Source organism: Papio anubis, chromosome 4 (genome assembly GCF_008728515.1).
Source record: "Papio anubis isolate 15944 chromosome 4, Panubis1.0, whole genome shotgun sequence".
Classification (NCBI taxonomy): Eukaryota; Metazoa; Chordata; class Mammalia; order Primates; family Cercopithecidae; genus Papio; species Papio anubis.
This window is the reverse complement of record NC_044979.1, coordinates 30,493,242-30,518,523: the sequence shown is the minus strand read 5'-3', so window position 1 is coordinate 30,518,523 and position 25,282 is coordinate 30,493,242. Positions and strand designations below refer to the sequence as shown.

The window sequence follows — 25,282 nt, the reverse complement described above, 5'->3', positions numbered from 1 at the left end:
CTCTTTCCCCTAATGGTTGCCATGCAGCAGTTTCAAGACCATCTTTATGAACATCCTTTCTGTCTATTTAGAGTCTTCGTGGATAGAGCTTACCTTTATTGTATTTGTATGAACCAGACTATTAAATTTGCAAAGAAAAGACTGCCTTTGCTTTTGTTTTTTCTTGGGTTCTAATTTGCAGGGATACTTTTTTTCTCCCAGCTGTTCTATTAGTGACTGAAGCATTAGGTTAGGTCTTATCCTTACTCCACTAGAATAATCCTTTTTTAATCCTAGTTTGGTTTTTCTCAGTCACAGTAGGAATAAGTGTCATACAGCCCCCAGCTTTTCTGACTACAGTTCTATAGCTTTGAGGTTTTTCACTGTCAGCCAAACCTCCTCTCTCTGAGAGTTTTCAATTCTTAAAACATATTACTAATACCTGACTTTCAAGCTATACTTGGGCAAAAGCAGCCTCTTGAATCGCTCTTTTCTGGCCTAGTCGTCTTACTCAGAGAGGCCCACAACATCCAGAAGTTGCTTTTCAGCACTTGAGAAAGTACGGTGACAGTGTTAATAATGACAGTGGCTCTGCCGGGAGGTAGGGTCTGCATTATAGTCAACCCTTTTTCCCCACAGATTGATGTCTTACACTTTATTATAGTCAATGAAAAGGACTACTGAGCCCCCTTCCTCCCCTGCTTTGAAGGAACACAAGACACTAGAATGAGGGTTGTTGTTTTTTTCCACTTAAATCAGAAACAAACCACTAACCAACTCAACCCAAACCTTCCCCCTTCCCAAAAAGAGCAGTTTAGATTGTTTTCTGGAAATCATAGGCTGCTTGGTTAATATAATTGTGCTGCTTTTCCTGTGTTGAGTAGTAGAAGCGTGCGTTATCCATTCTGAGGACATCAGAAACCTCTGTGGCATTTAGTTAACAATACTTGAGAAAGAAGTAGTTGAATAACTAGGCCTGTCCTCTGCCAGCTCAAGCATAGCAATCATTTTAAGATACTTGTCCCATAAAACACTGTAAGAAGGAACTTGGCTGTTGCACAGGGTTTGGGATTACAGTCAGGAAAATATTGTTGAGTTTCAGACAAATCTGTCTCTTTTGTTCAGATATTTTGTGGCTGGCTATCAATGGCAACCTCATACTGCCAAGTCTCATTCCCTTAAAAATGTGGTTTCAGATTACTTTATTACCATCATTTCTAGATGGAAGTTCAGTTTAGCTTTTCATAATGGCACCCTTGAATCCTGCAAATCAGCACAATCCTTTACTGAAGTATGTGAGAGCTTCTTATTTTCCCCTTTTTGCTTTTTATACTATCAGTTGAGTTGAATGCCGGATTGTGGATGGATGACTTGAATATTTACTGCACTGATCCTTGGGAAGCTCCCCCTTGTCAGTTTCCCAAAGCATACCGTGGAGAACCCAGAAGAGAATGAGGCTTTTCTCCAAATCTATTTATGTTGTAACTTTTGCTTCATGTCTTGTTGTAATGTTTCTCTAAATATTTTAAAACTTCCTTTGCATTTTTTGTTCTATATTCAAGGAGATGTCTTCAACTTGATCTTCCAGGTTATATGCTTAGCCAGACAGCTGGCCAGCCATGCGTATTGACTTATTTTCATTCATCCACACTCTTGTTTATTTATTCATATCACTTATTCATTTAGCCACTCACTCATTAGTTCATTTATCAAGTATTAGTGGAATGCTTGGTATGTACTAAGGACTGTATTAGGCATCATGAATATATTGGTAATTCTAAAACTGAAATTATTTCTATGCTGATAAAATTTACAGACTGTTCTTTTAATCTAGCCCATTTTATTGATTTTTCTTTCAGCATTTATATTTAAATTTTTGTTCTTTAATTGTTCTGTCTTAATAGCACCCTGTTCTTAGTTTGTGAATACAATTTGTCTCTAATATCTCAGAGAACATTTAAAATTAAAAGAAATAACAGCCTTGGCTGGGAGCAGTGGCTGACACCTATAATCCCAGCACTTAAGGAGGTAGAGGTGGATAGATCACTTCAGCCCAGGAGTTCGAATCCAGCCTGGGCAACATGGCAAAACCCCTGTCTGAAATTAAAAATACAAAAAAATTAGCTGAGTGTAGTGATGCATGTCTGTTAGCTACTCAGAAGGCTGAGGCATGAGAATCGCTTGAACCCCAGAGATGGAGGTTGCAGTGAGCCAAGATTGTGCCACTGCACTCCAGCCTGGGCAGCAGAGCAAGACTCGGTCTCCAAAAAAAAAGGCTGGGCGAGATGGCTCACAACTGTAATCCCAGCACTTTGGGAGGCTGAGGCGGGCAGATCACTTGAGGCCAGGAATTCAGACCAGCCTAGCCAATATGATGAAACCCCATCTGTACTAAAAATAGGAAAATTAGTGGGGTGTGGACACCTGTAATCTCAGTTACTTGGGAGGCTGAGGCAGGAGAATCTCTTGAACCCTGGAGGGAGAGGTTGCTGTGAGCTGAGATCATACCACTGTACTTCAGCCTAGGTGACAAAGTGACACTCCCTCTCAAAAAACAAAAAAAAAGAAGAAAGAAAAGAAAAAGAAAGCTGGGTGCGGTGACTCATGCCTGTAGTCCCAGCACTTTGGGAGGCTGAGGCAGGCGTATCACCTGAGGTCAGGAGTTCAAGACCAGCCTGCCAAACGTGGTGAAACCTCGTCTCTACTAAAAAAATACAAAAATTAGCTGGGTGTGGTGCCACACGCCTATAGTCCCAGCTGCTCGAGAGGCTGAGGTGGGATAATCACTCAAACCCAGGAGTCGGAAGTTGCAGTGAGCCAAGAACACGCCACTGTACTCTAGCCTGGGCGAAAGAACGAGACTCGGTCTCAAAAAAAAGAAGAAAAAAAAGAAATGACACCCTCTTCTGTTGTCTGAATTATCTGTTTCCTCTTAGATTAAATGTTGTCTTTATTTTGTTCTTTTTCTTTGATAAATCCTTAAATATTTGTAAAGTTTCATCTGCATTTATGAAGGAACAACTTTACTACTTGGGGTAGACATGGTGTTTCTCTGCAGTTAAGTAAGTCTACTTCTCTTGGACAGCTTCGTCACAAAAGTGAGTAGGTAGGCAGGTAGTATCAGAGGCGGACTTCCTTGAAGGCTGCCCTAAATAAAAACATTGAAGTAGAGGAGATTCTGGCTGACTGGCCAAGCTCTTCTGAGTGTGGTTTCTAATTCATTACTCCGATGATGACCCTAAAGCCTACTCACTGGGTTGCTTTGTATTTATTGATAAAGGCCCTTGGAGTGCTCTTACTTCTTACTATTTGTGCTACCATTTCTCCACTAGTCTGACCCCATCTGCTTTCTGCCTTTCAGGGTTTGCAAACTTTCTGATGTGCTGCTAACACACATTCTTGTTTTCTAGCATCATTAGGGCTTTGTTCGTGTTTTGTTTTGTTTTGTTTTGAGATAGAGTCTCACTCCGTTGCCCAGGCTGGAGTGCAGGGGTGTGATCTCAGCTCACGGCAACCTCTGTCTCCCAGGTTCAAGCGATTCTCCTGTCTCAGCCTCCTGAGTAGCTGGGATTACAGATGCCCACCACCATGCCTGGCTAATTTTTGTATTTTTAGTAGAGATGGGGTTTTGCCACGTTGGCCAGGCTGGTCTTGAACTCCTGACCTCAAGTGATCTGCCTGCCTTAGCCTCCCAAAGTGCTGGGATTACAGGTGTGAGCCACCACTCTGGCCAGGGCTTTATTCTTTTCTCAGTATCTGATCTTGCTGACCTCCCGCTAGCATTCTCTCTCTTTTCTTTTTTTTTCTTTTCTCTTTTCTTTCTCTCTCTCTCTCTCTCTTTCTCTCTCTTTCTTTCTTTCTTTCTTTCTTTCTTTCTTTCTTTCTTTCTTTCTTTCTTTCTTTCTTTTTCTTTGTAGTGCCATTGATGTGGTAAGGAGAGGGGGCATTTGACATGGCTACCAATAAGCAAAACTTATGGGTCTTTTCTATGCCATTTCTCAGCCCCCTTCTCTTTATAATTCCTGTGGTCAGCACAGCACTCAGTGTTAAGGGGAATAGGAACAGAGTTTTTATAGATTCTTGTAACTCACAGTAGTGATTCTGCTTAAAAGGGATTTGCTTCCTTTAATTCTGAGTGATCTTTTAAAAAGTAATAAAAATTGTAGTAACATTTTCAAAAGAAAATAGGGGGAAATTGCCTGTTATATAATAACTCCTATTTTGGGGGTACTTCTTTTGAGTGCTGAGTGCTTTTTTTTTTTTTTTTTTTTTTAAAGAATATAAAATTTAGAAGCAGAAAAACTTGGACCACTTGGCATAAGGTTGAGAGGAAGTCTAAGGCAAACTATTGTTGATATTTAGATTCTATGGAATTGTTTTTTTGAGACAGGGTCTCACTCTGTCACCCATGCTGGAGTGCTGTGGTACAGTCATGGCTCACTGCAGCCTCAATCTCTGTGGGCTTAGGTGATCCTCCCACCGCTAGGACCACTGCTGAATGCCACCCTGCCTGGCTTATTTTTGTAGAGACGAGGTTTAGCCATGTTGCTCAGGCTGGTCTCGAACTCCTGGGCTCAAGCAATCCTCCCACCTTGGCCTCCCAAAGTGCTGGGATTACATCATGAGCCACTGCACTGGCCTGGATACTTTTTTAAATGTAGAGTTTGGAAGTAAATGGGTCTCAGGTAAAAAAAAAAAAACTCAGCTCTACTATTAGATACCATGTAATCATGGGCCTTAGTTGTTGTTGTTGTTGTTTTTCCAGCTATCAGTTAGAGATAATAATAGTATACCTCATAAGGATATTGTGGGGATTATAGGTGATACTGCATTTTAAATGTTTAGCATAGTGACTAAGACATAACAAATACTTAAGTGAGCCTTAAGCCCTCCAGGGAGCTGCTCACTATTGACCTAATTTTTAAATCTAATAGTCTCTTCCATCTTTTCTCCGTCCTCTTTCCCACTTCTCTCTCACATGTCCAGCTATTTCTTTAAGCTCAAATTTGATTTTATATTCTGTTCTCTTTTTCTTCATCACACTCCCTGTGGCCAACTCATCCACTAATGTTATTGCTACCCAACAGATTCTTTTAAGGATGAATTTAGTAAGTAGTAGCTACCCAAGGTTTAATTTACAAAACAAAACAAAATGCCTCATTGGATTATGGTTGAGGACTCTGGTACTAGGCCATTTTATTGTTCCGTTGGAGGCACTTTGGTTTGTATTAGTCTCCTCACATCACTTTTTCAGTTTTCTTGATGGTGAATTGCATTCATTTTCCCCCTAAGTATTGAATGTATACTATGTTTCCTTAAGGTAAGTACTTGCATAGAGGTAGAAGTAATGGATATGCATGAGTAATGCTTAATATTTCAAGAAGCTTAACACATATTTACCATTTGGTAGGTACACAATTTATTCTTTAATAAAAACAGTATATTGGATACCTTTCAAATCAAGAGGTGTGCTAGCCAGCTACTTCCCTGGGTATGCTTGCTCTAGCTAGTAAGCTAGCTATCTACTTTACCTGTTTATCTGAGGTGATGAAAAGGCACAGGGCTACCAAATTAGTGTTTTTGGAAATGTTTTTACTCTATCACCACCTGAAAAGGCTTACTCAAAGCCATAGTCCATGGAGCTTTTAGAATGGCCCTTCCTGCTGTGATACCTTGGTTAATTTTTCTGCCTTTAGTGAAAATGTGTTTTAAATAGGGAAACAAAAGGAACTTGGAAGGATTTAGCAAATACTGTGATCTTGGAGGTGAGTATGTATGTTAGGATTGGGAGATGTTTAAGAGCATTAACTTCATAAAGGGAGGTGGGCTGTTCTATCAGGTTTCCATTGTTGGTTTTACATGGAGTCTTATGAATTTCTAATATATCTGCTTACATATAAACTGGTATTCAGCAGACTGTTGCTTTAATGTGGGCAGCTATTGTGTTCAAAATGTGGTTTATAAGCCATCACGCATTAGGTCAGTAGCAATGGGAACTATGTTACATCCTTCTTCCTTCCCAGTGAAAAAGGGATCATTTAGTCATTGACTACAAAATCACCTTTTCTTTTTTTTACACCAAGAAGCAACTAAACAATTCATTTATTCCTGTCACCACTTTTTCAGAAATTTCCCTCTGAAATGTTTATATTGCTTCTTGTGTCACTTAGCACCCTCTGCAGCTGTGGAAAGATCAGATCATTGAGTGAAGGTTGACCACAGAGTCTTTGTAGTGGTTTATTGTCTTTCAAAGCAAGGAACCAAAAATACCCCTTCCTTTCCAAAGAGAAGGAGAGAATTTCAAAGCCCTTAAACTTTTGCTGGACTTGTTTATTGCTTGTACTAGAACTATGAATCAGTAAGTTAAAAAATATTCTAGTTTCCAATTCTTAGGAAAAATGTCAACACTTTTTTTTTTTTAATGTATTTTTGTTTTCAGTTAGTTTTGTAAGTGGAGTCTTTCCTTTTTTTTTTTTTTTTTTGGTAGCACAGTTGGGGGTGTTTACTTGGCAAGCAGAGCCCAGGCAGGGAGGCCACAGGACCCCGACAGGCACCTCCAAGGAGGATTTTCATAGAAGCGAACACTCAGGGATCAAGGCGAATCCAAAGGAGCTGTGGAGAAGTTCCCTCGCTTCTGGCCATTAGCACAGCCAAGGCCCCACAACTAAAGGCTTTTACTGGGAAAAGGAAATTGACTGAAAAATGGCCTCCAATTTCCTCACTGCCTGAGACACTTGGACTTCCTCCACAAAGTTCAGGAAAGGAGGGCCCACCAAACTCGGCCCCCAGCAGGCTCAGGTGTAGAGGTCAAAGTCAATGCATTTAGAGTTGTAGAACTGACCACCAAGGGGGTCCAGCTTCCAGCAATAAACACCATCAGGAAAGTAGCCTTCACTCATCCAGGTCTGCATCTGGGCGCTGGTGAAGGCCCCATGCAGCTTGGCATCCCCCAGGTTCACCCACTTATATTCCCACATCACATCCACCAGACCATCTCGTGGCAACTCTGCTTCTTCTTTCTGGGTAGGGGTTGGGGTCTCCAGTTCCCTCTCCACCACTTCCTCAGTGAACATGTCCAGGGAGCGTGGGGATGTGGGATTGTGGGGTCCCTAGGGCCTGGCACTCCAAACCCTTCAGCCGCATGGCCAACTGTTCCCTCATTTCCTGGTGCCTGCCAAGGTTGCCCCGGGCCACCATCTGGTCAGCCAACTCGGAGAGCCGATCCAGGTGCTGTGGGGAACTTGGTCACCTGGGCCCCTTGCTGCTCCCTTTGCCTCTTCTTGGGCCCCCAGATGCCTCAGTGCCCCAACCACTGTCTCTCTAGACAGTAGGAGCTCCAAAAGTCCCTCCAAGAGGGCTTGGGCACTCACTGGGGTCTGGCCCAAGCTGTCTTCCTCTTCCAAGTCTGAGGCCTGGCATGGGATCTCATTTCTAGAGCTTTTACCTGCAGAAGTTCTGTACTCTGTTTATGCAATGCAAATCTAAAGCAGCTGCCACAATCTGGACCTTAGCAACAGTGACATTGGGTTTGGTCCAGTTGCTAATGGACTCTGGGGAACAAAAACACCACTCTCCTGCTCCTGTGATGCCAGCTGGCTGGTATGTGGGCCATAAACCATAATGGACAGGTAGTGGGATTCCTCTTCCTGGACGTCTTTTTCCTTTCTGACCACTGTGAAATAAAACTTATTTTGACCCTCTACCCTAAAAAGCAACATGTGCTAAAACAAGTTTCTTCTGACAAATCTGTTCTTATCTAGAATAATTAGGTTTGGTAGGAGAACATAGAGTTATACTTCCAATTAGCATGGTTTAGTGTTTCTCTGAGTAGGATGATAGTCTTCTAGAATCTAGACTATTACTTCAGTTTCTTCCTCTGAACAAAATGTTGTTTATGTATACCTGCATTTACATAAACTATAGGGGATGTGAAAATGACTCTCTGGGGCTGCCTCTCTCCATTTTGGACCTTTCTAGACCTCGTTGGTTTGACTGGTTCTGCTCTTACTGTCAGAGCAGATCATTCCAGATGCCATTATGTAATTTTCTGTTTTGGGATATGTGTTTGCATGGGTGGGCGATTTTGTTTTGTTGTTAATTGATGTTTAATGTCAAGCCAATAATAAACTGGGTATGTAGGCTTGGTTTTGTCATAATGACCACAAGTTAGCTTATTTGTCCTTGTTTCCCAGAGAGGCAGAGAGCCACCCTTCCCCACCCCTACACGATGTCTACGTTTTGCAGGGGCTCTTGTCATCACAGCTGCCTAGGAAGTACAGCATGGCCAGTTGGCAGTTCTATTCTGCAGAGACAAAAAGGAGGAATCTTCTCTCTGGTTGCTACCACGACTGATTGGTTGGCTTCCTGTGACCTAAATAGAACCAGTAGGAATGAGTTTGCTGTTCCTGAAATAATACTAAAGTTTGCTCTATTCCCTTCCCAGAATTCTCAGGACCTTGTTCTTTGGGAAGGCCAGGTGATATGACACATTTATGATTCTGGGGCCTTAGGTTGTATTACATCATTCTTGGCCCTTGATTTCTTGAGGAGAGTAATATTAGCTGAAGTTTTCTGTCTGGGTAGTTTTTCACAGAACTTGATAGAATCACCTGGAGTACTTACAAAAAATGGTGACACCCAAATTTAAAATCTAAGTACTGATGCATGGTGTTTTATCAGTGTAAATCTTCACCCCTAGAGGTTCTTGCTTTATTTGTCTGGGGTGGGGTCTGGCATTAGTGTTTTAAGTGGTGATTCTGGTGTGCACCCAATATTGTTAACCACTGAGAAGCGGAGTCTAAAGGAAACAGGAGGTGCCAAAACCAACAATCTTTTCTGCTCTCAGATTAAGTCTGCAGCATAGATACAGGTAATAGGAGGAATAAGAAAGACCTTACAGATGTTTATGTTCTCAGATCACTTTTACAACTCTGTTAATTTCTTCAATACCAACTCTGTTTGGAAAAGGTACATGATGGCAGAGCAGTGGAGGGGCCAGTGGGGAGATGGTTATTTCTAGCTCTGCCTCCAGGTTAAAGTGTGACCTTGCAAGTCAGTTAACCTCTTTTCCTAAGGCCCTTAGCTGGTCTTTTTTGAAAGTGGCATTAACAGTACTGTCAACATTATGCTTCCTTAATATGTGTCTTCTTGGTAATGTAAAATTCCTTCAAACCTCCTCTCAGATTCTTGGTAGAGGGGATTTCACTGGTGGGAATGTTTATGGGTGAGACAAGCAGTAGCAATGAAGCCATAAGTTTCCTTTTGGCTGTAACATCTAGTTGTAGATTTTCCCTTTTGTAGCTCTTCCTTCCCAGGCTCTTGATTTTAGGTGATTAGGTTTTCTTGGAAGTCTGGATTTACAAAAGTCTGCTTAAGGTGCTTGTTCTTCATTAATGTAATCATATTTTACCCAAATAGTTAATTCTTAGTAATCCCCACCAATCAACTCAGTGGCCTGATTGCCATTCGCCACTGATGTGACCTTAGTTGAATTGCTTATCTGAGAGAGCAGTGGTGTAGTGAAACAGTAGTATAGTGAATTTGGACCTGTAAGATTCCTTTTAACCCTATCTGTAACTGATTTTCAAATTCATCGATTTTATCTAGCCAGCGACTGTTTATTATTACTGTTGTTTTAAAACACCTTCCTAGAAGGAATCCTTAGGCAGTAAAAGGTGTTAATCTCTTTTGTTGTCTCTCTTATTGCTAGCTAACCAAAACTGTATCTCCAAGTAATAAATATTTGTGTATCTCCAAGTCATAAATATTTGGGGTGATGAAATAAATTCAAGTATAATCATTTTTCAGGCTCAATGTCAGTTGGTGGGTTTATAAAGACTGAAACCCAAAATTAAATATCCAAGAAGCCCTAGAGTTTATGGTGTTCTATTTTGGGGGATAGCCTATGTATATGAAATTAATAATGTGTATTTTGATGACCAAAGTATAATTATTTGGCAGCCTTTAATCTAAACTGATATGCTGGAGTAGATTTGCTGTTTTATGTTGATGTGCTTCTAGATATAACCCCATTTATGACCCTAGCTGTTTTCTTTCACACCTTTCTAAAAGGGGCTTTTATTCAGCCAGTAAGCACAGGTATAACAAACTAGCCAGTGCCAATTGTTAAATATCTTGAATATCATCCATGTTTATAACATAATATTTTAAGAATTATATGACCTGGTCTTAGATAACCCTTCAAGGCTGCTTTTCAGGGAGAGATGTAAATCATTGTATCATGAGTTGGCAGAGAAGAGGGAGAATTAGGAATGAGTATTTCCATTTTGGTTTGGATCCTTTGAATTGGAAATATTTTCTATACCTCACCTTGCACTGTTAAGATTTTGTGTGTTGAGTGTGACTGAGAATCATTGCTTGTGAAGGGATGCTCTTCGCCTGTCTACCTGGTGTCATTCATTTGTTTTGTTTTTCTGTTTTGTTTTTTGAAACAGAGTCTCACTCTGTTGACTAGGCTGGAATGCAGTGGCACTATCTTGGCTCACTGCAACCTGCGACTCCCAGGTTCAAGTGATTCTCCTATCTCAGCCTCCTGAATAGCTAGGATTACAGGTGCCCATCACCACATCTAGCTACTTTTTATATTTTTCAGTAGAGACAGGGTTTTGCTATGTTGGCCAGGCTGGTGATCCTGACCTTAGGTGATCCACCTGACTCAGCCTCCCAAAGGGCTGGGATTACAGGCGTGAGCGACCGCTCCTGGCCTTATTTGTTTTTTAATCAGTGCAGCATTCCATGCTATAACCTAAAACAGTAAGTAAAGTCTGGAGGCTGTGATTTTCCCATCTAGGAACTCAGGGGAAGAATGGAGTGTATAGGCAGAGCATGGCCATGCCCACTTGTGCCATGTTTTTGTTTTGCACTATGCTTCATCTTTAACACATTTGTTGAAGACTTTTTCACATTGATAGATTATGTCTAGCAATAAGACATTACTATTCATTGTGGATTAGAACGTAATCCCCACATTATTCCCCTCACCTTCTGCAGTTTAGCTTTGATTTCACTACCTAAGAGGTCTTTTTCTAGAAAGTACATGTTTTTTATGTATGGCAGCTTCAAAAGCAGGAGCTGAAGAATGCATTCACTCTTCCTAGTCTGCTAAAGGCAGGGACTGTGGAAATAGAATCAGACTGTCGTTATTCTAAAACTTTTCTAGATCAAATTTATTTCCCAAGCATGAAAAGTTAACAGCACCCTACCCGCCTAGAATATTTTGGGGGACAAAAGAAATTCTGACTTGATTACCAGGAGTCTTGTCTCCCTCTTAATATGTCTCTAAGAGGTTTTTTGCCCTGGAATCCAGTGCCCTGTGATCTTAGGACAATTCACCATTTGCAGCATAATTTATAAGTTACCCATTCTCTCTTTCCCCTGTAATAACAAAATTGCTGTGATAGCCATCCAACCAGTTAAAAAAAATTCAGGTAATTCATTTCTAAATTGGAACTTGTTTCTTTTAAATCAGCCTTGTAATGTATTACAGACATCACTCTCGGCATTGGCTACAGAAGTGATTTAATGCTGGGTTTTTAATGACTTCTTCATTAATCCTGGTATTCTGGGATTTAACACTCACTGGCCTTTGATCACTGGAAATGATGGAAACTTTGGTTTCATGCATATTGGATAACACTGGGCTGTTGCTGAAGCCATGAATCTTGCCTCTGCAGTGGCGTGTATGATTGAGAGTGTTGCGGATGGATGGGTGCTCTCCCAGGCTGTGCACTGCTGCTGAAGAGGTGAACACGATATCTTTATCAGCTCAGGGTGACCTCTTCCCAGCACAGTTGCATTTGAAGCAAGAATTTGCACTGACAGCTTCGTCTCCTGGATCTCTGGACTTGTGAAGTCAGACTTCACCTTTTCAACTATTTCCTAAAAGATGCTTTCTTTGAGAACATGTCCCTTGATGTCTGTATTTTGGATTTTTTTTCTTCTGATAAAGTCATAGAATTTTTTAGTAGAAAGACATCGATAGGACTATCTATTCCACCTTCCTCATTTTGCAAACAAGGCAGCTGAGTCCAGGAGGAATGACGTAACTAGGCCCATGCTAATAATGAAAATTAATAACAACAACAGTGACCGCCAACATATATAACATATATAATGCTTACTGTGTGCCAGGCAGTATCTAAATGTAGTAATTCATTTTTTCCCCACAAAATCTTCAGGAGGTAACACTGCACAGCAAGTCCAGTATCCCACACAGCTTCTTTCTGTACCTCCTGCTGCTCTTAAAAGCGGAGAAGACAGTGTTGGTTGCATTCCTTACTCTTAATGGAAGCATTATGAATGTTCCGTGGAAGCAAGGTGCCAGTTTATTTACTGTAGAGTCTTTTGGCCAGAGTATTAATACCTTGAATAAATGCCATAGCCTTTCTTCCCTAAAAAAAAATTACTGCTTAGTAAAGAGGAAGTCACCTTATCCTTAGAGTATACCATATATTCATATCATCACAACATAACCTAGGACAGGAGCAGGCAAACTCTTCTCCAGTTTTTGGAGTTAAAGTTTTATGGGGACACCACACCCATTTGTTTGCACATCATCTATGGCTGCTTTACCTCTTCTCAGAGGCTGTCATATTACAGTATGCTCCCTTAGTTACTTTGTTTTGAACATATGAATTAACCAGTGCTATATGAAGGTCATATTGCCAGAATCGTAAAACAATAGCTAAGTTTTTTTTTTAACACAAATATAGTAATTATTCCTGTGAGTGTGACCCCCTCATTACAAGCACCATGGAAAGTAACCTGTTAAAGCTCACCTTAAAGAGCAGTGCTCTAAGGTATAAGTTGGCAAACTTTTCTTCAAAGGGCCAGATAGTAAATATTTTCAGCTTTGAGAGTCATATGGTCTCCCTTGCAGCTATTCAGCTCTGCCTTTGTAGTGGTAAAGCAGCCATAGATGATGTGCAAACAAATGGGTGTGGTGTCCCCATAAAACTTTAACTCCAAAAACTAGAGAAGAGTTTGCCTGCCCCTGTCCTAGGTTATGTTGTGAAGATATGTATATATGGTATGCTTATAAGACAAATGATAAAATTTCAAAGTGAGAGAAAAGTACCTCAAAAAGTGTCTCTATTGATGGTGTATACTCCGGTGTTGAATACACCCATACAGAGTGCAGCTTGAGCAAAACTTTTCTGAAATGTATACTTAATGATGTATAAATGTTATAAATAAGTACTTAATTTATTTGAATGGTTAGATATTTAGGATAAATAAGAAACTTCTCCCATTTTTCTAAGTCTTCCCCTACCCTCCCACCCCAGGAAATTAGGTAGCTCTTTATATGCAAGCACGTTTTCTTGTCATCTTTTTCTCTTGACCCCTATCAAAGGCTCAGTTTATGAGGAAACAGCATGTTTTGGAAATTGTTTTCTTTTCTTTTCTTTTTTTTTTTTTTTTTTTTTGAGACGGGGTTTCACTGTGTTAGCCAGGATGGTCTCGATCTCCTGACCTCGTGATCCGCCCGTCTCGGCCTCCCAAAGTGCTGGGATTACAGGCTTGAGCCACCGCGCCCGGCCTGGAAATTGTTTTCAATACAATCTGATGGCTTCTCACTTCCTTCCAATTGAGCTGTCTCTACACTGGTCACTGGGGGTAGAACAGTTCACCACTTCTGTTTGGTGACACCAGCAACCATCCATCCACTTCTTGCTGATGGTGCTCCTCTCTTGGTTATTTGAATTTGTGAGCATGTCCTTGTTTTTCTGGGTGTCTGATTCTCGTATTTTGTTCAATGCTACCTAAGTCTTGCTATCTAGAACACTTCTGAATCTGTAAAACAGCAGTCTTTCTTGTTAGAATTTTATTACTTTGCTGCCAATTTAATTTTCTGATTTCTTTCTGTTGTCTTTCTCCCTTTTTTCATTCTCACCAGTTCAGTGCTGACTAATCCTTTTCTTTGTATACATTGTCAAAGTTTTTAATGTGATCTAATTGAAGGCACTCCCCTGCACTATGGATTTTGCTGGTCTACTAGAGACAGTTTTTCTTTATTTTCAGCGTGCCCCTTTTCAGATGCATCTGGAATAACAGCTGCATTCCCACTCCTGAATAAACTAGGTTAGGAAAGCTTCTCATTGGCAAAGCACCTGGACTCTTTGGCAAGATTGGAGGTAAACTCCAGACCAGATCCATCACCAGGAGAATGGGAGGACCAATTTTTATAGGGTGGAGGTAGACCATATGAATGAGGATGTGAGTGAACTGGTGTTATAGAAGCACCATTTATGTAAGGGATTAGATAATCTGTCATTATGCTAATTCTGGGTAACAGATGGTGGAGAGTTCTGCATCTCAACAGCAGTATTCACCATGGGGGAAATTAGCTTGTACCTAGTTCAGCAGTCAGGCAGGAATTCCATTGAGAGAGAAATACTATTGATGATTACATTAGTGTATCCCTCTGAGGGCATCTACACATATGCTGGGTTCCCTCAAATTATCTATAGTTGACATAGCCATGGCCCTTACTAAGTTACAGGATCTCTGTCCTTCTATCTGTAAAGAATTTGAGGTTAATTTAGGAAGATCAAGATTGGAAGTAGGTTAGGAAATGTGGCTCAGAGCATTATTGTATCACACAGTTTTTCTTCAAAGAAAGATGCCATACAGATGTCAAAAACATTGTTTGTCCATCTTTGGAAATGAACTCCAGAAATGAAATGAGAAGCAGGAACTGGATGTGTTGTTTCTAAGTGCCATACCTTATCTTTGGTACAAGATTAAACAAACAAACAAAAAAGATTTAATTAAGTCCTTTGGCTTCACATTCTCTAAGGGACTGTCTTGATTCTGTAATTTTTTTTTTCTCCTTTGTGGTTTTGTTATTGTTTTGTTTTTGAGACAAGGTCTCGCCCTATCACTCAGGCTGGAATGCAGTGACATGATCATGGTTCATGGCAGCCTTGACCTCCTGGATCCTCCTACTTCAGCTTCCTGGGTAGCATGCCATCATGCCCAGCTAATTTATTTATTTTTATTTATTTATTTTTTATAGACACAGGGTATCACTATGTTACCCAGACTGTGGTATTTTATGTGGTATTTTGTTAAATCATAACTTTATCTACCCTTTGTGTGCTGATGATTGTCAACTTTTCATTTCTCCTTATCTTTTCCCAATTTACCACATACCTGCTTTTCATTTCCATTTGTATCTTACTCCCATTTTATAGCCAACATGCTTAACTCTAATGCTGATTAAAATGAAAGTTTCAAACTCCAGTGTGCCCAAGAATCACCTGTGTAGTTTATTAAAATACAACCTAAGCAATGGGCTAGACCCAACTTTTTTAGTACTCACCAAATTAGACTCTTCTCCTGTCAAATGAGTCTATTCCTTTTCATATCGGCCAGACACACTGAGCTTGAAGAGAAGCCAAGAACCTAGACAACTCATTTTGAAGAGCTGTCAGGTTGATTGGACAACCATTAAAATGTATCACCACTTGTACAGGGAATATTCCAGATGTGCTTTAAGTAGGCATAGTCATTCATATTTAATGAGTTACTAAGTTGGATTATGAGCTATGGTTCAAGAAGCGTATAGCATTTTGGATTGGGAAACCTAAAAGCTAGGGGCTGCCCATCAATAATAGCTTTGATTCCCACCAGGAGCTGAAATAATTAAAGGCGTTTTATCCTGCCTAGGTGTTCCTTGGGGTTTTGAGAGAAAGCAGTTTCATTAGGAAGATGGTGATTTAGTTATTTATATGTTAAAGAATTTCTTTTATCAGTTCTTTCCTTCTACTCTTGCCATCCCTCCATTCCATGCACTCAACAAGGCAGATCCAAGCATTTTGTACCTGCAGGTTTTCCCCCTCTTCAAATCTTCCTGCATTATACTCCTGGATTAATTTTCCATAAATACTGTTTTAATGGTGTTATTTCACTACCATGGCTATTTTAGACTTCGACCATTTTTGTCCACCAAGCCCCCCTGCTCAACTATATCTCTTCCCATCACTCTCAGCAGTCTTACCTCTTACTTTGTGGAGTAAATATAGGGTTATCGGGAAAATGCCTTTAACTTCTTGTTCTCTCAGCTTCCAGTTTGCCTTCCTTATTATGCTTGCTTTCTTACCTCCTGCCTCCCCATCTCTGTAGACAGTTTCACCTTCTTCTTTCCAAACTAATTGTTCTGCCTACATGCTCTGGATTCCAGTTCTTTTGTTCTCCTTGGGATTTTGTGCTATTGGCTATTCTCTTTTTAACTAATTTTATTTTTAATTGTCCTTCAGTCTTCTATCCTATTATATCTACTTTTCTTCTTCTTGTCTTCTCTTCATAGCCAAGTTAATTAGAAGAATTAAAAGACATTTTAATTCTGTCCCATTTGCTATTCATTCCTTTACCTTCTAACTTTGAACCTTCCCTGTCATTCACCAATACTTCCCTCAAGGACACTTCTTAGTCTTTACTTTTACTTGACCTCTCTGGAGTGTTTAATACTTATCTTTTAAAATCTTGTTTTCTTCCATCTTTTCAGTATACCACACTTTTGTGGATTTCCTTCTATAAACTCTGATAACTTTTTCTCAGTCTGCTTTGAGGGCTCCTTAAATATTTGTGCTTCCTAGGCTTCTCTCCTTGTCCCTCTTCTTACCACTATTCAGTCTCTGGGTGATCTCATGGCGATGCTGCTGACTTCCCTATCCCTGTCTCTAGCAGGCTTCCCACCTATATTCAACTGTTGTTCCTTTACTCAAATGATCCTGTCTTTTGACAGTGTCACCATTTATATAGTCTTTTAGTCTAGAGATCGTGGTGTCATCTTTGTCTCCTCCTCACTCCCAGTACATGATTACCTATTGGTATATCAGGTTTATCCTATCCTGTCTCTCCTCACTGCCTGGTTTATGCTGTCAGCGTAGAATAACTCAGCAGTTCTTTTTACTAGCCTCTCTATTTCTAGTCTTACTGCCCTCCAATCTATTTTCTACATTACTGCTTTAATTCTCTTTTTGAAACACACATCAGAGTTTTAGAATCATTCCACAGCCTTACGAGTGGAGTATACGAAGCCATGGTCTGACCCCTCCCCACTTCTCCATGTTTATATTTACATTCCCCTGTTCTCATTTACCATTCCTTTTATATATAAAAAAAAAAAAGTTAAATGCATTATTATTGAACTTAGTATGCTCTCTAACCTGGAGAGAGCATCTGGTTAGCTCTTACTCATCCTTCAGAGCTTCATTTCTCAGGAAAGCTTTGCTGTAGGTACCCTGTCTAAAATCTGAATTGTGCATCTTGTGTGTGTCTTCCCCCAGCACTTGGTGCTTACTTATAATAAGACTCATAGTAGGCCAGTCACAGTGGCAAAGAGCACGGTGGCCCAGCACTTTGAGAGACCAAGGTAGGTGAATCACTTGAGCCCCAGAGTTCAGGTCCAGCATGGGCAACATGGTGAAACCCTTTTCTCTACTTTAAAAAGAAAAAAAAAAGCCAGGTGTAGCAGCATGCACCCATAGTCCCAGGTACTCAGGAGGCTGAAGTGGGAGGCTCACTTGAGCCCAGGAGGTGGAGGTTGCAGGGAACTGTGATTGCACCACCGCACTCCAGCCTGGGTAACAGAACCAGACCCTGCCAGCAACAACAAAAAAGACTCATAGCACATACAGCACTAGGTGACAAATATCTATTTTATTCCCAGTATGTAATATCTTTTCTGCCTCATAGAGGGTATTTGAGTTAAATGCTCGTGTCCTTTCCATGGCTCCCCATGGGGTATGTCTTTATTTCTAAGCTTGGATAAGGTCTGAAACACAGATGATGCCTTGTGTGGCATCATTTAGATCTTTAGCTTTGTCTACCACCCTAGAGGTCCTTCAGGTCAAGTTAGTCTGCTTGGTATGATAGAACAGAAAATATGACTTAAAAGGTGAATGTCTTTCTCAAGTTTCATCTTACTAAAGCCAGACTTGGAATTTAAAATCTCATGTTTCCAAATGTAAGTGAAACTCAACCTCATTCGCATGTAATCTCCAAATTGCACCTGTTTTCTTAGGCCACACGAACATTATTTGGTTGTTTTATTTTTTAACTTTAGTTTGTGGGGTTTTTTTTTTTTTTCCCTCCATCTCTAGTCAACAGATTATTTACTAAGTTGAGTACATGACGTTGCCAGGCTCCAGCTCTTTGCACTGGGGATAAATCAGTGAATATAATAGAGAGATCTATTTTGTGCGGCGCTTACATTCCAGTGGGGGCAATCAGATGAAGAAACAGTGAAGATATATAGTTGATGAAAAGTGCTATAGAGAAAAATAAAGCTATGGAAGAGTCGAGGGAGGTATTCCAGGGCTAGGAGGGGGAAATTTTTTAGTAGGGAAGCCAGGGAAGAGTCAGGGAGGCCTCAGTGGCAAGGTGTCAGGAGCAAGGACCTGAAGGATGGGAAAAAGCAAGCAGCAGAAGGCAAAGGCAATGCTAGAGACAGAGGTCTTATGGTCAAGTGTCCTGGATAGCAAAGAAGGCTTTAGGGTTGGAGCAGAGGGAGCAAAGGTAGGGGTGGTGGGAAATGGGGTTAGTGAAGAAGGGAATGGGGACAGCAGACTTGTAGGCTGTACTTGGCCTTTGCTTTGAGTGAGACAGGAGCCATTACAGAGTTTGGAGTAGAGGGATGGTGACAAGTTTTGTCTACGTTGACCTTCAGAGATTTATTCTGGTTGAGAACTATTCTGATTATTCTAGGTGAGAATGGAGTTTAGAGTCATTAGTGCTTTTCTTCTCTCCTTTTAGTAAGTTAAAATCCCATTGACTTTTTTTTGGAAGTAATTACAGATTCACAGAAGTGGCAAGGGTAGTAGAGAGAGGTGCATCCCATGTACCTTTCACCCAGTTTCCACCAGTGGTTAGATCTCATATAATTATAGTACAATATCAAAACCAGGAAGTTGACATTGATACAGCGTCTTTGTATAGTTCTATGCCATTTTATCAACTGTCGATTCACATCCATCCCAATGAAGGTAGAAAATTATTCAGTCATCACAAAGGTCTCCCTAGTGCTACCCCTTCTACCCCTTTTCCTTCCCATCATCCCTCTGACAACTGTTTTCCATCTCTATAGTTTTGTCATTTCATGAACATTACATAAATGGAATCATAATATGTGATTCTGTGAGATGGGCTTTTTAAATTTAGCATAATGCCCTTGAGATCCATGTAAGTCACTCCTTAACATAGTTTGTTCTGGTTGACTTCTAATCTGTGTATTGAATGCAGGAGACAGGCTGTCATGGTGGAAGGATGCCTGTTTTATGACTTGAGACCTGAGTTCTAGCCCCTGTCCATCACTAAATACTACTTACTATCTCTGGATCTCAGTTTAGCCACCTATAAAATGAAGAAGAAATTACAGTCAAGGTTCTTTCAGTAATAATTTTTTGGTGAGAGGACTGTAGTAGTCACCAACTCCATCTGCCTTTTTAATACTTACTGTGCAATAATCTCCTATGGTCCTTAGTATATTGTCAAGCTCATACCACTCAAGAAACAGCTCATAATGGTTTTATTGACATGTTGCTGCTACTTATCTTTTTCTAGTATAAGCTTGATAGGCCAATATACTACTTAACAAGCTACAGCCATGCATTACTTAACAATTGGGACACCTTCTGAGAAATGTGTCCTTAGGCAATTGTCATTGTTTGAACATCATGGAGTGTACTCACACGAACCCTGATGGTATAGCCATCTACTACACACAGACGCTGTATGGTATAGCCTGTTGTTCCTATACTAAAAACTGTACATCATGTTGCTGTACTGAATACTATAGGCAGTTATATGACACAATGCATGTATTTGTGTATGTAAACATCTAAACATAGAAAAGGTATAGTAAAATTAGAGTATAAAAGGTACTTACTGTGAATGGAGCTTGCAGGACTGGAAGTTGCTTTGGGTGAATCATTGATGAAATAGGAAATGAATGTGAAGGCCTAGGACGTTAGTGTACACTACTGTAGACTTTATAAACTATACACTTTGGCTACATTAAATTGATTTTAAAAAGTTTTCATTTTCAATAATAAACCTTAGATTACTATAACTTTTATTTTATAATGCTTAATTAAAAAAAAAACGTTGACTCCTTTGTAATAACACTTAGCTTAAAACACAAACATCAGACAGCTACAAAAATATTTTTATATCATTATTCTGTAAACTTTTTTCTATTTTTAAAATTTATTTATTTTACTTTTTAAAACTCCTTTGTTGAAAACTAAGACACAAACATACACATTAGACTAGACCTACACAGTCAGGATAATCCATATCACTGTCTTCCACCTCTACATCTTGTCCCACTGGAAGGTTTTCAGGGGCAATAATGTAGATGGGGCTGTCATCTCCTATGATAACAATACCTTCTTCTGGATAACCCTTGAAGGACCTACCTGAGGCTGTTTTACAGTTAATTTCTTTAAGTTGAAGGTGTGCACTCTAAAATAACAGTAATAAGTATGGTAGTAAATACATGTACCATTAACATAGTCATTTATTATTGTTAGCCATTACCATTACTGCCTGTACATAATTGTATGGGCTATGCTTTTATAGGATTCATAGTGCAGTAGGTTTGTTTTTACCAGCATCACTGCAAACATATGAGTAATGCATTGTGCTGCAGGCTATGACTACGCAGTCTCTAGGCCATAGCAGATTTTTTAGCTCCATTATAATCTTACGGGATCCATATGCATATATGTGCTCCATCATTGACCAAAACATCATTATACAGTGCATGACAGTGTGTAAATGTGAAGATGAGTGTTTGGTTTTTCATTATTTTCAATGATAAGATGCAGAAAACTGTATCTTATCACTGAAAATAATGAAATTCCTCCTGCTACCATAGTGCTCCACAACTAGAAATGTGTGAGGTATGCTTAATGCTCATTGAAATGATACACAATCTTGTTGGCCTCAAATATTATCATCAAGTGTCATTATAAAGATATGGATAGAAGTTTGAATCTATATTGAACGTGCACTTCATGACTATTAATAAGTAGATCCTAGTTCATGTTAAAAATTAAATTATAGGCTGGGAGGAGGGACTCAAACCTATAATCCCAACACTTTGGGAGACCGAGGCAGGAAGATTGCCTGAGGTCAGGAGTTTGAGACCAACCTGGGCAGCATAGTGACACCCCATCTCTATAAAAAAATAAAAAGATTAGCCAGGCGTGGTGGTACACGCCTGTAGTCTAATTCATCAGGAGGCTGAGGCAGGAGGATTGCTTGAGCCCGGAAGTTCAAGGCTGTGGTGAGCTAGGATTGTGCCACATACTCCAGCCTGGGCAACGAAGCGAGATCCTGTCTCAAAAAGAAAATTCATTATAATATGTCTGAGCTAGAAGCTATTTTATAGAGCATTTAGATCTAGCATCTCATTTTATAATAAGGTATGGAAACTGGCACAGGCTTAGCACATTTACGTGAGGTGAAACAGCTATAGAGAGAGCTGAAGTTAGAGCCCAGATCCTCTGCTCTATATTCCTGCTCTGTGCCATGTAGGCTTTTGTGAAACAGGCTCAGAACTGCTCTCTGGCCTGAGAGGGCTGAAGGAAGTGCGTAAGATTACATGACTTTTGGTATTGAAGAATAAATACCAATGCTATGTGTAACTTCTTTCTTTTGTTGGTATGGATGATAGAGAATTCATTGATCAGTGTTTATTCCCAACATTTCTGTTTGGCCATATACATTTGTTTTGCTGTGCTCTTCTCCCTCTTCACCTATTTTTTATAATTTAGGTGAGGATTTTTTTTCCTATTAAAATGTTGATATGACACAATATCTTACATTAATTAGACCTTCTTTAAAACACACACACACGGCCGGGCACGGTGGCTCAAGCCTGTAATCCCAGCACTTTGGGAGGCCGAGACGGGTGGATCACGAGGTCAGGAGATCGAGACCATCCTGGCTAACACGGTGAAACCCCATCTCTACTAAAAAATACAAAAAACTAGCTGGGCGAGGTGGCGGGTGCCTGTAGTCCCAGCTACTCGGGAGGCTGAGGCAGGAGAATGGCGTGAACCCGGGAGGCGGAGCTTGCTGTGAGCCGAGATCTGGCCACTGTACTCCAGCCTGGGTGACAGAGTGAGACTCCATCTCAAAAAAAAGAATTAAATAAAAAAAAAAAAAAAAAAACACACACACACACACACACACACCTCTGCCATGCGGTGAACTGTCTTTTTTAGAATGTTGGTTTCCTCTTTTGTAAGCTTTAGAAAACAAACCTAATAAGCTAAGCTAAAAGCTGAATATGTTTTTGGTACCTGCAGATGTGAAATTATTTTAACTGGTAAGAAGTTTACTGTCTGTGATCGATTTTTTTTTTCTATTAGGAAAATGAATGTAGTTGGGGCATCATATTTGGTTAGAAATGTAAAGAAAATAACTAGGAGAATATATCTTTGACCAACAACAGACCTACCTCACATTTACCTTGTTCATTCATTCTTAAGAGCATCTAAATTGATCTCTTTGCTGGAATATAGTGGTATCTTTGAAAACCAGAGATTGATAGGTTCTTTATTTTAAGATACTCATCTCTTATATATTCCACCATTTAATAGGCCATTCACGGATATTTCTAAACTTGCTTTTATTCTTCACCCAGTGGCAGTATCCTGGAAGCCACCTTCACTTCATCACCAGTATTCTCTTGCATTTCTCCTTTTTAACCGTTGGGTTTCAGGTGGGTTAGGGAACCTCACAGAAATTTATGTGTTCAAGTGGAAAACATGTCATTAAGTTCCTACTCAGCTAGTGGTGAGATGACAGAGCAAGACAGAGTCCTTCCCTCTTACTCTATCCTAAGTACCTAAACAGAAGATTAAAGATTAAGCGCTACCCAGCCACCTTTCCTGGACTCTGTAATTGGAGTGGGATTTGCCCAACCATCTGCCTTAGACACTGCAGCTGGAATGGGAATTGGGTAATACACAGCAAGCCCAGGAAAAGAAAATCCTGTTGTGTGTCCTTACCTGGGCATTCAAGACTTCCTGAAGCCTGTGTCACCTACCTCTCATCCTGGGCCTGGGCTCCCGTGTTTCCTAGTTTAGAAGAAGGCATGACCTGTGCAACTCATGCTTAGGGACCATTTATTTTTGTTTTGTTTTGTTTTTTGTTTTGTTTTGTTTTGTTTTGTTTTGTTTTAGAGACAGGCTGTGTTGCCCAGACTGGAGTGCAGTGGCCATTCTTAGGCATGATTATAACACATTGCTTCCTTGAACCCCTAGACTCAAGTGTTCTTCCCACCTCAGCTTCCCAAGTAGCTGGGACTACAGGCACATGCCACCACACCCCGCTGTACTTTTTATTATTTAACTCTTGAAATCAAACCTCATAATGTACTGCTAAGATCCTTCTGGTTGCAAGAAACAGCAACAACTCTGACTATTCTAAACAAAAAGAAGATGTATGGGACATTATGAAGAGCTGATATAACTCACTGGAGCATCAGGCTTGGAAAAGAGATGGGGAACAGGTCTGCTGCAAAGGGCCAAGAAGCCAGTTGCAGAATTGTTGTCTTTAGTTAGGAGCAGTCTGGCAAGGACACCCTCCCTTATGGTGTCACAGGGGCAGGACACCGCTATAAATGAATTCTGACTGTTCCCTCTTTGTTGTATTAGTCTCCACACAGAAACATTTAATAGGCCGAGCCTCTGTCACGTGTCTCTCTGCCCCACCTGCCAGGGACAGGGACAGGGTAGTCATCTGATGATTTTCATCTTCTGTGGTGTACAGCTTAGCATTGCATCCAATTAAGAGTACAACAGTGTGATATGTTAAAAGAGAGATGACAGTTGACTGTTACATCCATTGTTTAACATGTGAAAGTTGGCTTTCAAACACATATTGAAAGACCATATTATGCACAAAAGTTTGAAGTGACTATAATCATTTTTTGTATCAGGACCCTTTGAGGTTACTGACTTGAGTCCAGAGTCTAGGAGAGCGGTGGAGTAGAGAAAAGTCCCCTGAGTGACTACACAAACTCTTAATTCCTACTCCCGCTGTCACTGACTGAGAGAAGCTGAGGATGTTTTTTGATACCTCTATTCACACTCCCCATACTGATCTTTCTTGTGAAATTGTGTTTCTCAAAGGATAGAGGAGCAGAAAAAAAAATAAGGAATGAAGGAAACATACCTAGATCTACAATAAACATTTCTACATTACGTTAGAATGTATCTTGAGAGAAAAGAAGAGGTCATCAGACATTTTCGAATCATTTCTCCCATACCCCTCAAAAAAATCATCTGAATCCCCAGAAGGCCTGCAAATTATTGTAATTAAATGTTTAATATATAATTTAGCTAACATATTACTACTAGAGTGTTCAAATTTACAGTATGTGGATAGATTATTTTTAATATGCTAATAAATTTTTAATGTATGAAGGGCAACCTAGATAATTCATGTGCACAGTATACTTATTTCTATTTTATAGAATTATAAAAGCACAGCAGTATAATAAAGGGAAACAGGCTAAGAATCAAGGCTCTTAGATGCCCATTGTGCTGATGTCACTCTGTTTTTCTTTTAGACAACAACTCATTTAGAAATTTCCTTGGTTTCTCTCTGGGTCTGTCTTCATCTGGGTATGAAGGCATTTGGATTAGTTTATCTCTATGGAGTCTTTTTGCTCAAAAATTCTATGACTCAGTCAGTTATTACTTTGTTTTCATCCAGCAGCCCACAGAACCTCCTAGGAACTCAGTGAGTAAAATCAATCAGCTAGCCAATAAATATTTATTGAGTGCCTACTAAGTGTTTTGCTCTTCTTGGATCTGCAGGGAATATGATCTAGTTGGGAAGACAAAATATGTACCCAAAAAAGATAATATACAGCAGTAAAAGCTGAGTGCCAGATGAGTGGTGCAGCTACAGGCACTGGCATGGGGAGAATGCCAGGTTTGGCTGGTGGCTAAGGATAGCCTGTTCAGGCTAAAGCAGAAAGTTGGAAGGGATTGAACGGAATAGGGTCAGAGGTATATGAGGGTAGATTGTAGAATACCTTTCATAATCTGTTGCCCTGTAATTGTGGCACTGTTGAGTCAAAAGAAAACTGGATTTGAAATCAGAAAACCTGGCTTCTAATCATGACTCTGCCACTTACAAAATGATTACGTGTAGCAAGGCTGCAATGTTTTTCTCTTCTTTGGAAGCAATATATACTGCCTCTGTATTCTGTATTACTAGAATGATTAGGTTAATGTGTGTTTAAATGCCTGTT

At 40.1% G+C, this 25,282-nt stretch overlaps 1 protein-coding gene and 1 pseudogene across 2 annotated transcripts in view; one reads left to right on the top strand and one right to left on the bottom strand.

Moving 5' to 3' along the window:
• SND1 (staphylococcal nuclease and tudor domain containing 1) overlaps window positions 1–25,282 on the top strand; it is a 438,879-nt gene that overhangs the window by 199,365 nt on the left and 214,232 nt on the right. The gene's annotated exons all lie outside the window — the stretch shown is intronic.
• LOC103883224 lies at window positions 6,639–8,015 on the bottom strand (annotated as a pseudogene). The gene is made up of 2 exons (XR_645392.2): window positions 7,988–8,015; window positions 6,639–7,441 (listed from the first exon to the last, which is right to left on the bottom strand). The product of XR_645392.2 is annotated as a CD2 antigen cytoplasmic tail-binding protein 2 pseudogene (transcript).